The sequence below is a fragment of the Carcharhinus amblyrhynchos genome, unplaced genomic scaffold (genome assembly GCF_965287045.1).
Source record: "Carcharhinus amblyrhynchos unplaced genomic scaffold, sCarAmb.v2.hapA chromosome_126, whole genome shotgun sequence".
Taxonomy (NCBI): Eukaryota; Metazoa; Chordata; class Chondrichthyes; order Carcharhiniformes; family Carcharhinidae; genus Carcharhinus; species Carcharhinus amblyrhynchos.
In genome coordinates, this window is record NW_027649866.1 from 194,741 (window position 1) to 209,720 (window position 14,980).

The following is a 14,980-nucleotide window of genomic DNA, read 5'->3' on the forward strand; positions in this document are numbered from 1 at the left end:
AGGGACCGAGAGAGAGACACAGGGACCGAGAGAGACACAGGGACCGAGTTAGAGACAGGGCCCGAGAGAGAGACACAGGGACCGAGAGAGACACAGCGACCGAGTGATACACTGGGACCGAGAGAGTGACACAGGGACCGAGAGAGAAACAGGGACCGAGAGAGAGACACAGGGACCGAGAGAGAGACACATGGACCGAGAGACAGACGGGGACCGAGAGAGAGACACAGGGACCGAGAGAGAGACACAGGGACCGAGATTGACACAGTGTCTGAGAGAGTGACACAGGGACCGAGAGAGAGACACAGGGACCGAGAGAGACACAGGGACCGAGAGGGAGACACAGGGACCGAGAGAGACACAGGGACCGAGAGAGAGACACAGGGACCGAGAGAGAGACACAGGGACCGTGAGAGACACAAGGACCGAGAGAGAGAGACACAGGGACCGAGTGAGAGACAAGGACCGAGAGAGAGACACAGGGACCGAGAGAGACACAGCGACCGAGAGAGAGACAGCGACCGAGAGAGAGACAGGGACCGAGAGAGAGACACAGGGACCGAGAGAGAGACTGGGACCGAGAGAGAGACACAGGGACCGAGAGAGAGACACAGGGACCGAGAGAGACACAGGGACTGAGAGAGAGACAGGGACCGAGAGAGACACAGGGACCGAGTGAGAGACAGGGACCGAGAGAGAGACAGGGACCGAGAGAGAGACACAGGGACCGAAAGAGAAACAGGCAATGAGAGAGACACAAGGACCGAGAGAGAGACACAGGGACCGAGAGAGACACAGGGACCGAGAGAGAGACACAGGGACCGAGAGAGAGACACAGGGACCGTGAGAGACACAAGGACCGAGAGAGAGAGACAGGGACCGAGAGAGACACACAGTGACCGAGAGAGAGACACAGGGACCGAGAGAGACACAGGGACCGAGAGAGAGACAGGGACCGAGAGAGACATCGGGACCGAGAGAGACACAGGGACCGAGAGAGAGACAGCGACCGAGTGAGAGACAGGGACCGAGAGAGAGACACAGGGACCGAGAGAGAGACACAGGGACCGAGAGAGACACAGGGACCGAGAGAGAGACAGGGACCGAGAGAGACACAGGGACCGAGAGACACTCAGGGACCCAGAGAGAGACAGGGGCCGAGAGAGAGACACAGGGACCGAGAGAGACACAGGGACCGAGGGAGAGACACAGGGACCGAGAGAGAGACAGGGACCGAGAGAGAGACACAGGGACCGAGAGAGACAGGGACCGAGAGAGAGACAGGGACCGAGAGAGAGAAACAGGGACCGAGAGAGACTGGGACCGAGAGAGTCACAGGGACCGAGAGAGAGACACAGGGACCGAGAGAGACACAGGGACCGAGAGAGACAGAGGGACCGAGAGAGACACAGCGACCGAGCGAGAGACACAGGGACCGAGAGAGAGAGGGACGAGAGAGACACAGGGACCGAGAGAGAGACAGGGACCGAGGGAGAGACAGGGACCGAGAGAGACACAGGGACAGAGAGAGAGACACAGGGACGGAGAGAGACACAGGGACCGAGAGAGACACAGGGACGGAGAGAGACACAGGGACCGAGAGAGACACAGGGACCGAGTGAGAGACACAGGGACCGAGTGAGACACAGGGACCGGGTGAGACACTGGGACCGAGTGAGACAAAGGGACCGGGTGAGACACTGGGACCGAGTGAGACACAGGGACCGAGTGAGACACAGGGACCGAGAGAGAGACACAGGGACCGAGTGAGACACAGGGACCGGGTGAGACACAGGGACCGAGAGAGACACAGGGACCGAGAGAGAGACAGGGACCGAGAGAGACACAGGGACCGAGACAGACAAAGGGACCGAGAGTGAGACAGAGGGACCGAGAGAGAGACAATGACCGAGAGAGACACAGGGACCGAGAGAGAAAAGGGGCCGAGAGTGAGACAGAGGGACCGAGAGAGAGACAATGACCGAGAGAGAGACAGAGGAACCGGGAGAGAGACAGGGACCGAGAGAGACACAGGGACCGAGGGAGAGACACAGGGACCGAGAGAGACACAGGGACCGAGAGAGAGACACAGGGACATAGAGAGAGACACAGGGACCGAGAGAGAGACACAGGGACCGAGAGAGACACAGGGACCAAGAGAGAGACACCGGGACCGAGAGAGGGACACAGGGACTGAGAGAGAGACAGGGTCCGAGAGAGAGAGACAGGGACCGAGAGAGAGACACAGGGACCGAGAGAGACACAGGGACCGAGAGAGAGACACAGGGACTGAGCGAGACACACTGGGACCGAGAGAGGGACACAGGGACCGAGAGAGAGACAGGGACCGAGAGAGACATCGGGACCGAGAGAGACACAGGGACCGAGAGAGAGACAGCGACCGAGAGAGAGACAGGGACCGAGAGAGAGACACAGGGACCGAGAGAGAGACTGGGACCGAGAGAGAGACACAGGGACCGAGAGAGAGACACAGGGACCGAGAGAGACACAGGGACTGAGAGAGAGACAGGGACCGAGAGAGACACAGGGACCGAGTGAGAGACAGGGACCGAGAGAGAGACAGGGACCGAGAGAGAGACACAGGGACCGAAAGAGAAACAGGCAATGAGAGAGACACAAGGACCAAGAGAGAGACACAGGGACCGAGAGAGACACAGGGACCGAGAGAGACACGAGGACCGAGAGAGACACAGGGACCGAGAGAGACACAGGGACCGAGAGAGACACAGGGACCGAGAGGGAGACACAGGGACCGAGAGAGACACAGGGACCGAGTGAGAGACAAGGACCGAGAGAGAGACACAGGGACCGAGAGAGACACAGCGACCGAGAGAGAGACACAGGGACCGAGAGAGAGACACAGGGACCGTGAGAGACACAAGGACCGAGAGAGAGAGACAGGGACCGAGAGAGACACAGGGACCGAGCGAGACACACAGTGACCGAGAGAGAGACACAGGGACCGAGAGAGACACAGGGACCGAGAGAGAGACAGGGACCGAGAGAGACATCGGGACCGAGAGAGACACAGGGACCGAGAGAGAGACAGCGACCGAGTGAGAGACAGGGACCGAGAGAGAGACACAGGGACCGAGAGAGAGACACAGGGACCGAGAGAGACACAGGGACCGAGAGAGAGACAGGGACCGAGAGAGACACAGGGACCGAGAGACACTCAGGGACCCAGAGAGAGACAGGGGCCGAGAGAGAGACACAGGGACCGAGAGAGACACAGGGACCGAGGGAGAGACACAGGGACCGAGAGAGAGACAGGGACCGAGAGAGAGACACAGGGACAGAGAGAGACAGGGACCGAGAGAGAGACAGGGACCGAGAGAGAGACACAGGGACCGAGAGAGACAGGGACCGAGAGAGAGACAGGGACCGAGAGAGAGAAACAGGGACCGAGAGAGACTGGGACCGAGAGAGTCACAGGGACCGAGAGAGAGAGAGGGACCGAGAGAGACACAGCGACCGAGCGAGAGACACAGGGACCGAGAGAGAGACAGGGACCGAGAGAGACAGGGACCGAGAGAGACACAGGGACCGAGAGAGAGACAGGGACCGAGGGAGAGACAGGGACCGAGAGAGACAAAGGGACAGAGAGAGAGACACAGGGACGGAGAGAGACACAGGGACCGAGAGAGACACAGGGACCGAGAGAGACACAGGGACCGAGAGAGACACAGAGACCGAGAGAGAGACACAGAGACCGAGAGAGAGACACAGGGACCGAGAGAGACACAGGGAACGAGAGAGAGACACAGGGACCGAGAGAGAGATAGAGACCGAGAGAGAGACTCAGGGACAGATTGAGAGACAGGGACCGAGAGGGACACATGGACCGAGAGAGAGACTCAGGGACCGAGAGAGACACAGGGACCGAGAGAGAGAGACAGGGACCGAGAGAGAAACAGGTACCGAGTGAGAGAAACAGGGACCGAGAGAGACACAGGGACCGAGAGAGACACAGGGACCGTGAGAGAGAGACACAGGGACCGAGAGAGAGAGACAAAGGGACCGAGCGAGAGACACAGGGACCGAGAGAGACACAGGGACCGAGAGAGACACAGGGACCAAGAGAGACTCTGGGACCGAGAGAGACTCAGGGACCGAGAGAGAGACACGGGGACCGAGATAGAGACACAGCGACCGAGAGAGAGAGAATGGGACCGAGAGAGACACAGGGCCGAGAGAGACACAGGGATCGAGAGAGAGACACAGGGACCGAGAGAGATATAGGGACCGAGAGTGAGACACAGGGACCGAGAGAGCCACAGGGACCGCGAGAGAGACACAGGGACCGAGAGAGAGACGGGGACCGAGAGATAGACAGAGACCGAGAGAGACACAGGGACCGAGAGAGACACAGAGACCGAGAGAGAGACACAGAGACCGAGAGAGAGACACAGGGACCGAGAGAGACACAGGGACCGAGAGAGAGACACAGGGACCGAGAGAGAGATAGAGACCGAGAGAGAGACTCAGGGACAGATTGAGAGACAGGGACCGAGAGGGACACATGGACCGAGAGAGAGACTCAGGGACCGAGAGAGACACAGGGACCGAGAGAGAGACACAGGGACCGAGAGAGAGACACAGGGACGGAGAGAGAGATACAGGGACCGAGAGAGAAACAGGTACCGAGTGAGAGAAACCGGGACCGAGAGAGAGACACAGGGACCGAGAGAGACACAGGGACCGAGAGAGACACAGGGAGCGAGTGAGACACAGGGAGCGAGTGAGACACAGGGAGCGAGTGAGACACAGGGACCGAGAGAAACACAGGGATCGAGAGTGAGACACAGGGACAGAGAGAGAGACAGGGACCGAGAGAGAGACACAGGGACCGAGAGAGACACAGGGACCGAGAGAGAGACACAGGGACTGAGCGAGACACACTGGGACCGAGAGAGGGACACAGGGACCGAGAGAGAGACAGGGACCGAGAGAGACATCGGGACCGAGAGAGACACAGGGACCGAGAGAGAGACAGCGACCGAGAGAGAGACAGGGACCGAGAGAGAGACACAGGGACCGAGAGAGAGACTGGGACCGAGAGAGAGACACAGGGACCGAGAGAGAGACACAGGGACCGAGAGAGACACAGGGACTGAGAGAGAGACAGGGACCGAGAGAGACACAGGGACCGAGTGAGAGACAGGGACCGAGAGAGAGACAGGGACCGAGAGAGAGACACAGGGACCGAAAGAGAAACAGGCAATGAGAGAGACACAAGGACCAAGAGAGAGACACAGGGACCGAGAGAGACACAGGGACCGAGAGAGACACGAGGACCGAGAGAGACACAGGGACCGAGAGAGACACAGGGACCGAGAGAGACACAGGGACCGAGAGGGAGACACAGGGACCGAGAGAGACACAGGGACCGAGTGAGAGACAAGGACCGAGAGAGAGACACAGGGACCGAGAGAGACACAGCGACCGAGAGAGAGACACAGGGACCGAGAGAGAGACACAGGGACCGTGAGAGACACAAGGACCGAGAGAGAGAGACAGGGACCGAGAGAGACACAGGGACCGAGCGAGACACACAGTGACCGAGAGAGAGACACAGGGACCGAGAGAGACACAGGGACCGAGAGAGAGACAGGGACCGAGAGAGACATCGGGACCGAGAGAGACACAGGGACCGAGAGAGAGACAGCGACCGAGTGAGAGACAGGGACCGAGAGAGAGACACAGGGACCGAGAGAGAGACACAGGGACCGAGAGAGACACAGGGACCGAGAGAGAGACAGGGACCGAGAGAGACACAGGGACCGAGAGACACTCAGGGACCCAGAGAGAGACAGGGGCCGAGAGAGAGACACAGGGACCGAGAGAGACACAGGGACCGAGGGAGAGACACAGGGACCGAGAGAGAGACAGGGACCGAGAGAGAGACACAGGGACAGAGAGAGACAGGGACCGAGAGAGAGACAGGGACCGAGAGAGAGACACAGGGACCGAGAGAGACAGGGACCGAGAGAGAGACAGGGACCGAGAGAGAGAAACAGGGACCGAGAGAGACTGGGACCGAGAGAGTCACAGGGACCGAGAGAGAGAGAGGGACCGAGAGAGACACAGCGACCGAGCGAGAGACACAGGGACCGAGAGAGAGACAGGGACCGAGAGAGACAGGGACCGAGAGAGACACAGGGACCGAGAGAGAGACAGGGACCGAGGGAGAGACAGGGACCGAGAGAGACACAGGGACAGAGAGAGAGACACAGGGACGGAGAGAGACACAGGGACCGAGAGAGACACAGGGACCGAGAGAGACACAGGGACCGAGAGAGACACAGAGACCGAGAGAGAGACACAGAGACCGAGAGAGAGACACAGGGACCGAGAGAGACACAGGGAACGAGAGAGAGACACAGGGACCGAGAGAGAGATAGAGACCGAGAGAGAGACTCAGGGACAGATTGAGAGACAGGGACCGAGAGGGACACATGGACCGAGAGAGAGACTCAGGGACCGAGAGAGACACAGGGACCGAGAGAGAGAGACAGGGACCGAGAGAGAAACAGGTACCGAGTGAGAGAAACAGGGACCGAGAGAGACACAGGGACCGAGAGAGACACAGGGACCGTGAGAGAGAGACACAGGGACCGAGAGAGAGAGACAAAGGGACCGAGCGAGAGACACAGGGACCGAGAGAGACACAGGGACCGAGAGAGACACAGGGACCAAGAGAGACTCTGGGACCGAGAGAGACTCAGGGACCGAGAGAGAGACACGGGGACCGAGATAGAGACACAGCGACCGAGAGAGAGAGAATGGGACCGAGAGAGACACAGGGCCGAGAGAGACACAGGGATCGAGAGAGAGACACAGGGACCGAGAGAGATATAGGGACCGAGAGTGAGACACAGGGACCGAGAGAGCCACAGGGACCGCGAGAGAGACACAGGGACCGAGAGAGAGACGGGGACCGAGAGATAGACAGAGACCGAGAGAGACACAGGGACCGAGAGAGAACCAGAGACCAAGAGAGAGACACAGAGACCGAGAGAGAGACACAGGGACCGAGAGAGACACAGGGACCGAGAGAGAGACACAGGGACCGAGAGAGAGATAGAGACCGAGAGAGAGACTCAGGGACAGATTGAGAGACAGGGACCGAGAGGGACACATGGACCGAGAGAGAGACTCAGGGACCGAGAGAGACACAGGGACCGAGAGAGAGACACAGGGACCGAGAGAGAGACACAGGGACGGAGAGAGAGATACAGGGACCGAGAGAGAAACAGGTACCGAGTGAGAGAAACCGGGACCGAGAGATTGACACAGGGACCGAGAGAGACACAGGGACCGAGAGAGACACAGGGAGCGAGTGAGACACAGGGAGCGAGTGAGACACAGGGAGCGAGTGAGACACAGGGACCGAGAGAAACACAGGGATCGAGAGTGAGACACAGGGACAGAGAGAGAGACAGGGACCAAGAGGGACACAGGGACCGAGAGAGAGACTCAGGGACCGAGAGAGAGAGACAGGGACCGAGAGAGAAACAGGGACCGATAGAGACAGGGACCGAGAGAGAGAGACACAGGGACCGAGAGAGACACAGGGACCGAGAGAGAGACACAGGGACCGAGTGAGACACAGGGACCGAAAGAGAAACACAGGGACCGATAGAGACAGGGACCGAGAGTGAGACACAGGGACCAAGAGAGACACAGGGACCGAGAGAGACACAGGGACCGAGAGAGACACAGGGACCGAGAGAGAGACACAGGGACCGAGAGAGACACAGGGACCCAGAGAGACAGGGACCGAGAGAGAGACACAGGGACCGAGAGAGACACAGGGACCCAGAGAGACACAGGGACCGAGAGAGAAACACAGGGACCGAGAGAGAGACACAGGGACCGAGAGAGACACAGGGACCGAGAGAGACACAGGGAGCGAGTGAGACACAGGGAGCGAGTGAGACACAGGGTGCGAGTGAGACACAGGGACCGAGAGAAACATAGGGATCGAGAGTGAGACACAGGGACCGAGAGAGAGACTCAGGGACCGAGAGAGAGAGACAGGGACCGAGAGAGAAACAGGGACCGATAGAGACAGGGACCGAGAGAGACAAAGGGACCGAGAGAGAGACAGGGACCGAGAGAGAGAGACACAGGGAACGAGAGAGACACAGGGACCGAGAGAGAGAGACACAGGGACCGAGAGAGACGCAGGGACCGAGAGAAAGACACAGGGACCGAGAGAGAGACACAGGGACCGAGAGAGACACAGGGACAAAGAGAGAGAGACACAGGGACCGAGAGAGACACAGGGACCGAGAGAGACACTGGGACCGAGAGAGACACAGGGACCGAGAGAGAAACACAGGGACCGAGAGAGAGACACAGGGACCGAGAGAGGCACAGGGACCGAGAGAGACACAGGGTCCATGTGAGAGACACAGGGACCGAGAGAGAGACACAGGGACGGAGAGAGAGACACAGGGACCGAGAGAGAGACACAGGGACCGAGTGAGACACAGCGACCGAGAGAGAGACACAGGGACCGAGAGAGACACAGGGACCGAGAGAGACACAGGGAGCGAGTGAGACACAGGGACCGAGAGATACACAGGGACCGAGTGAGACACAGGGTCCATGTGAGAGACACAGGGACCGAGAGAGAGACACAGGGACGGAGAGAGAGACACAGGGACCGAGAGAGAGACACAGGGACCGAGTGAGACACAGCGAACGAGAGAGAGACACAGGGACCGAGAGAGACACAGGGACCGAGAGAGACACAGGGACCGAGTGAGACACAGGGTCCATGTGAGAGACACAGGGACCGAGAGAGAGACACAGGGACGGAGAGAGAGACACAGGGTCCGAGAGAGAGACACAGGGACCGAGTGAGACACAGCGACCGAGAGAGAGACACAGGGACCGAGAGAGACACAGGGACCGAGAGAGACACAGGGAGCGAGTGAGACACAGGGACCGAGAGAAACACAGGGACCGAGTGAGACACAGCGACCGAGAGTGAGACACAGGGACCGAGAGAGACAAAGGGACCGAGAGAGAGACAGGGATCGAGAGAGAGACACAGGGACATCGAGAGAGTCACAGGGACCGAGAGAGACACAGGTACCGAGTGAGGGAAACAGGGACCGAGAGAGAGACAGGGACCGAGAGAGAGACAGAGGGACCGAGAGAGAGACAGAGGGACCGAGAGAGAGACAGAGCGACCGAGAGAGACACAGGGACAAAGAGAGAGAGACACAGGGACCGAGAGAGAGACAGGGACCAAGAGAGAGACACAGGGACGGAGAGAGAGACACAGGGACCGAAAGAGAGACACAGGGACAGAGAGAGAGACACAGGGACCGAGAGAGACACAGGGTCCGAGTGAGACACAGGGACCGAGAGAGCCACAGGGACCGAGAGAGAGACACAGTGACCGAGAGAGACACAGGGACCGAGAGAGACACAGGGACCGAGAGAGAGACACAGGGACCGAGAGAGAGACACAGGGACCGAGAGAGAGACACAGGGACCGAGAGAGACACAGGGACCGAGAGAGAGACACAGGGACCGAGTGAGACACAGGGACCGAGAGAGAAACAGGGACCGATAGAGACAGGGACCGAGAGTGAGACGCAGGGACCAAGAGAGACACAGGGACCGAGAGAGACAGGGACCGAGAGAGAGAGACACAGGGACCGAGAGAGACAGGGACCGAGAGAGAGATACAGGGACCGAGAGAGACACAGGGACCGAGAGAGAAACACAGGGACCGGGAGAGAGACCGGGACCGAGAGAGACACAGGGACCTAGAGAGACACAGTGACCGAGAGAGACACAGGGACCGAGAGTGAGACACAGGTACCAAGAGAGAGACACAGGGACCGAGAGAGAAACAGGGACCGAGAGAGACACAGGGACCGAGAGAGAGACACAGGGACCGAGAGAGACACAGGGACCGAGAGAGACACAGGGACCGAGAGAGAGAGACACAGGGACCGAGAGAGAGACACAGGGACCGAGAGAGAGACACAGGGACCGAGAGAGAGACACAGGGACCGAGAGAGAAACAGGTACCGAGTGAGAGAAACAGGGACCGAGAGAGACACAGGGACCGAGAGAGAGAGACACAGGGAACGAGAGAGAGAGACAATGGGACTGAGAGAGAAACAGGGACCGAGAGAGACACGGGGACCGAGATAGAGACACAGCGACCGACAGAGAGAGACAGGGACCGAGAGAGACACAGGGCCGAGAGAGACACAGGGATCGAGAGAGAGACACAGGGACCGAGAGAGACACAGGGACCGAGAGAGACACAGGGACCGAGAGAGAGACACAGGGACCGAAAGAGACAGGGACCGAGAGAAAGACAGGGACCGAGAGAGAGACAGGGACTGAGAGAGACACAGGGAACGAGGGAGAGACACAGGGAACGAGAGAGAGACACAGGGACAGAGAGACAGACAGGGACAGAGAGAGAGACAGGGAATGAGAGAGACACAGGGGCAGAGAGAGAGACACAGGGACGGAGAGAGACACAGGGACCGAGTGAGAGACACAGGGACCGAGTGAGAGACACAGGCACCGAGTGAGACACAGGGAACGGGTGAGACACAGGGACATAGAGAGAGACAGGGACCGAGAGAGACACAGGGATCGAGTGAGAGACACAGGGACCGAGTGAGACACAGGGACCGAGTGAGACACAGGGACTGGGTGAGCCACAGGGACCGAGAGAGACAGAGGGACCAAGAGAGAGACACAGGGACCGAGTGAGACACAGGGACCGAGAGAGAGACACAGGGATCGAGAGAGACACAGGGACCGAGAGAGACACAGGGACCGAGAGAGACACAGGGACATAGAGAGAGACACAGGGACCGAGAGAGACACAGGGACCGAGAGAGAGACACAGGGACCGAACGAGACACACAGGGACCGAGATAGAGACACAGGGACCGAGAGAGACACAGGGACCGAGTTAGAGACAGGGACCGAGAGAGAGGCACAGGGACCGAGAGGGAGACACAGGGCCCGAGAGAGAGACACAGGGACCGAGAGAGAGACACAGGGACCGAGAGAGACACAGCGACCGAGTGATACACAGGGACCGAGAGAGTGACACAGGGACCGAGAGAGAAACAGGGACCGAGAGAGAGACACAGGGACCGAGAGAGAGACACATGGACCGAGAGAGAGACTGGGACCGAGAGAGAGACACAGGGACCGAGAGAGACACACAGGGACCGAGAGAGACACAGTGTCTGAGAGAGTGACACAGGGACCGAGAGAGAGACACAGGGACCGAGAGAGACACAGGGACCGAGAGGGAGACACAGGGACCGAGAGAGACACAAGGACCGAGAGAGAGAGACAGGGACCGAGAGAGACACAGGGACCGAGAGAGAGACACAGGGACCGAGAGAGAGACACAGGGACCGTGAGAGACACAAGGACCGAGAGAGAGAGACAGGGACCGAGAGAGACACAGGGACCGAGCGAGACACACAGTGACCGAGAGAGAGACACAGGGACCGAGAGAGACACAGGGACCGAGAGAGAGACAGGGACCGAGAGAGACATCGGGACCGAGAGAGACACAGGGACCGAGAGAGAGACAGCGACCGAGTGAGAGACAGGGACCGAGAGAGAGACACAGGGACCGAGAGAGAGACACAGGGACCGAGAGAGACACACAGGGACCGAGAGAGACACAGGGACCGAGAGAGAGACAGGGACCGAGAGAGACACAGGGACCGAGAGAGACTCAGGGACCCAGAGAGAGACAGGGGCCGAGAGAGAGACACAGGGACCGAGAGAGACACAGGGTCCGAGGGAGAGACACAGGGACCGAGAGAGAGACAGGGACCGAGAGAGAGACACAGGGACAGAGAGAGACAGGGACCGAGAGAGAGACAGGGACCGAGAGAGAGACACAGGGACCGAGAGAGACAGGGACCGAGAGAGAGACAGGGACCGAGAGAGAGAAACAGGGACCGAGAGAGACTGGGACCGAGAGAGTCACAGGGACCGAGAGAGAGACACAGGGACCGAGAGAGACACAGGGACCGAGAGAGACAGAGGGACCGAGAGAGACACAGCGACCGAGCGAGAGACACAGGGACCGAGAGAGAGACATGGACCGCGAGAGACACAGGGACCGAGAGAGAGACACAGGGACCGAGGGAGAGACAGGGACCGAGAGAGACACAGGGACCGAGAGAGAGACACAGGGTCCGAGAGAGACAGGGACCGAGAGAGAGACAGGGACCGAGAGAGAGACATGGACCGAGAGAGACAGGGACCGAGAGAGACACAGGGACCGAGAGAGAGACAGGGACCGAGGGAGAGACACCGGGGCCGAGAAAGATACACAGGGAGCGAGAGAGAGACAGGGACAGCGAGCGAGACAGGGACCGATAGAGACACAGGGACAGAGAGAGAGACACAGGGACGGAGAGAGACACAGGGACCGAGTGAGAGACACAGGGACCGAGAGAGACACAGCGAGCGAATGAGACACAGGGACCGAGTGAGACACAGGGACCGGGTGAGACACTGGGACCGAGTGAGACACAGGGACCGAGTGAGACACAGGGACCGAGAGAGAGACAGGGAACGAGAGAGAGACACAGGGACCGAGAGAGACAGGGACCGAGAGAGAGACAGGGACCGAGAGAGAGACACAGGGACCGAGAGAGACTTGGACCGAGAGAGTCACAGGGATCGAGAGAGAGACACAGGGACCGAGAGAGACACAGGGACCGAGAGAGACAGAGGGACCGAGAGAGACACAGCGACCGAGCGAGAGACACAGGGACCGAGAGAGAGACAGGGACCGCGAGAGACACAGGGACCGAGAGAGAGACACAGGGACCGAGGGAGAGACAGGGACCGAGAGAGACACAGGGACCGAGAGAGAGACACAAGGCCCGAGAGAGACAGGGACCGAGAGAGAGACAGGGACCGAGAGAAAGACAGGGACCGAGAGAGACAGGGGCCGAGAGAGTCACAGGGACCGAGAGAGAGACAGAGACCGAGGGAGAGACACCGGGACCGAGAAAGATACACAGGGACCGAGAGAGAGACAGGGACAGAGAGAGAGACAGGAACCGAGAGAGACACAGGGACGGAGAGAGACACAGGGACCGAGTGAGAGACACAGGGACCGAGAGAGACACAGGGACCGGGTGAGACACTGGGACCGAGTGAGACACAGGGACCGAGTGAGACACAGGGACCGAGAGAGAGACACAGGGACCGAGTGAGACACAGGGACCGGGTAAGACACAGGGACCGAGAGAGAGACACAGGGACCGAGAGAGAGACAGGGGACGCGAGAGACACAGGTACCAAGAGAGAGACACAGGGACCGAGAGAGAGACAGGGACCGAGAGAGACACAGGGACCGAGAGAGAGACACAGGGACCGAGAGAGACAGGGACCGAGTGAGAGACAGGGACCGAGAGAGACACAGGGACCGAGGGAGAGACACAGGGACCGAGAGAGAGACTGGGACCGCGAGAGACACAGGGACCGAGAGAGAGTTACAGGGACCGAGAGAGAGACAGGGACCGAGAGAGACAGGGACCGAGAGTGAGACACAGGGACCGAGAGAGACAGGGACCGAGAGAGAGACACAGGGACCGAGAGAGAGACAGGGACCGAGAGAGTGACAGGGACCGAGAGAGACACAGGGACCGAGAGAGACACAGGGACCGAGAGAGAGTCACAGGGACCGAGAGAGAGACAGGGACCGAGAGTGAGACACAGGGACCGAGAGAGACAGGGACCGAGAGAGAGACACAGGGACCGAGAGAGACACAGGGACCGAGAGAGACACAGGGACCGAGAGAGACAGAGGGACCGAGAGAGACACAGGGACCGAGAGAGAGACACAGGGACCGAAAGAGACAGGGACCGAGAGAGAGACAGGGACCGAGAGAGAGACAGGGACTGAGAGAGACACAGGGAACGAAGGAGAGACACATAGAACGAGAGAGAGACACAGGGACCGAGAGACAGACAGGGAGAGAAAGAGAGACAGGGACTGAGAGAGACACAGGGACCGAGTGAGAGACACAGGCACCGAGTGAGACACAGGGAACGGGTGAGACACAGGGACATAGAGAGAGACAGGGACCGAGAGAGACACAGGGACCGAGTGAGAGACACAGGGACCGAGTGAGACACAGGGACCGAGTGAGACACAGGGACTGGGTGAGACACAGGGACCGAGAGAGACACAGGGACCAAGAGAGAGACACAGGGACCGAGTGAGACACAGGGACCGAGAGAGAGACACAGGGACCGAGAGAGACACAGGGACCGAGAGAGACACAGGGACCGAGAGAGACACAGGGACCGAGAGAGACACAGGGACCGAGAGACACAGGGACCGAGAGAGACACAGGGTCCGAGGGAGAGACACAGGGACCGAGAGAGACACAGGGACCGAAAGAGAGACACAGGGACATAGAGAGAGACACAGGGACCGAGAGAGACACAGGGACCGAGAGAGAGACACAGGGACCGAAAGAGACAGGGACCGAGAGAAAGACAGGGACCGAGAGAGAGACAGAGGGACCGAGAGAGACACAGGGACCGAGAGAGACACAGGGACCGAGAGAGAGACACAGGGACCGAGAGAGAGACACACGGACCGAGAGAGAGACTGGGACCGAAGAGAGACACAGGGACCGAGAGAGACACAGTGACTGAGAGAGTGACACAGGGACCGTGAGAGAGACACAGGGACCGAGAGAGACCCAGGGACCGAGAGGGAGACACAGGGACCGAGAGAGACACAGGGACCGAGTGAGAGACAGGGACCGAGAGAGAGACACAGGGACCGAGAGAGAGACACAGGGACCGAGAGAGACACAGGGACCGAGAGAGACACAGGGACCGAGAGAGAGACACAGGGACCGAAAGAGACAGGGACCGAGAGAAAGACAGGGACCGAGAGAGAGAC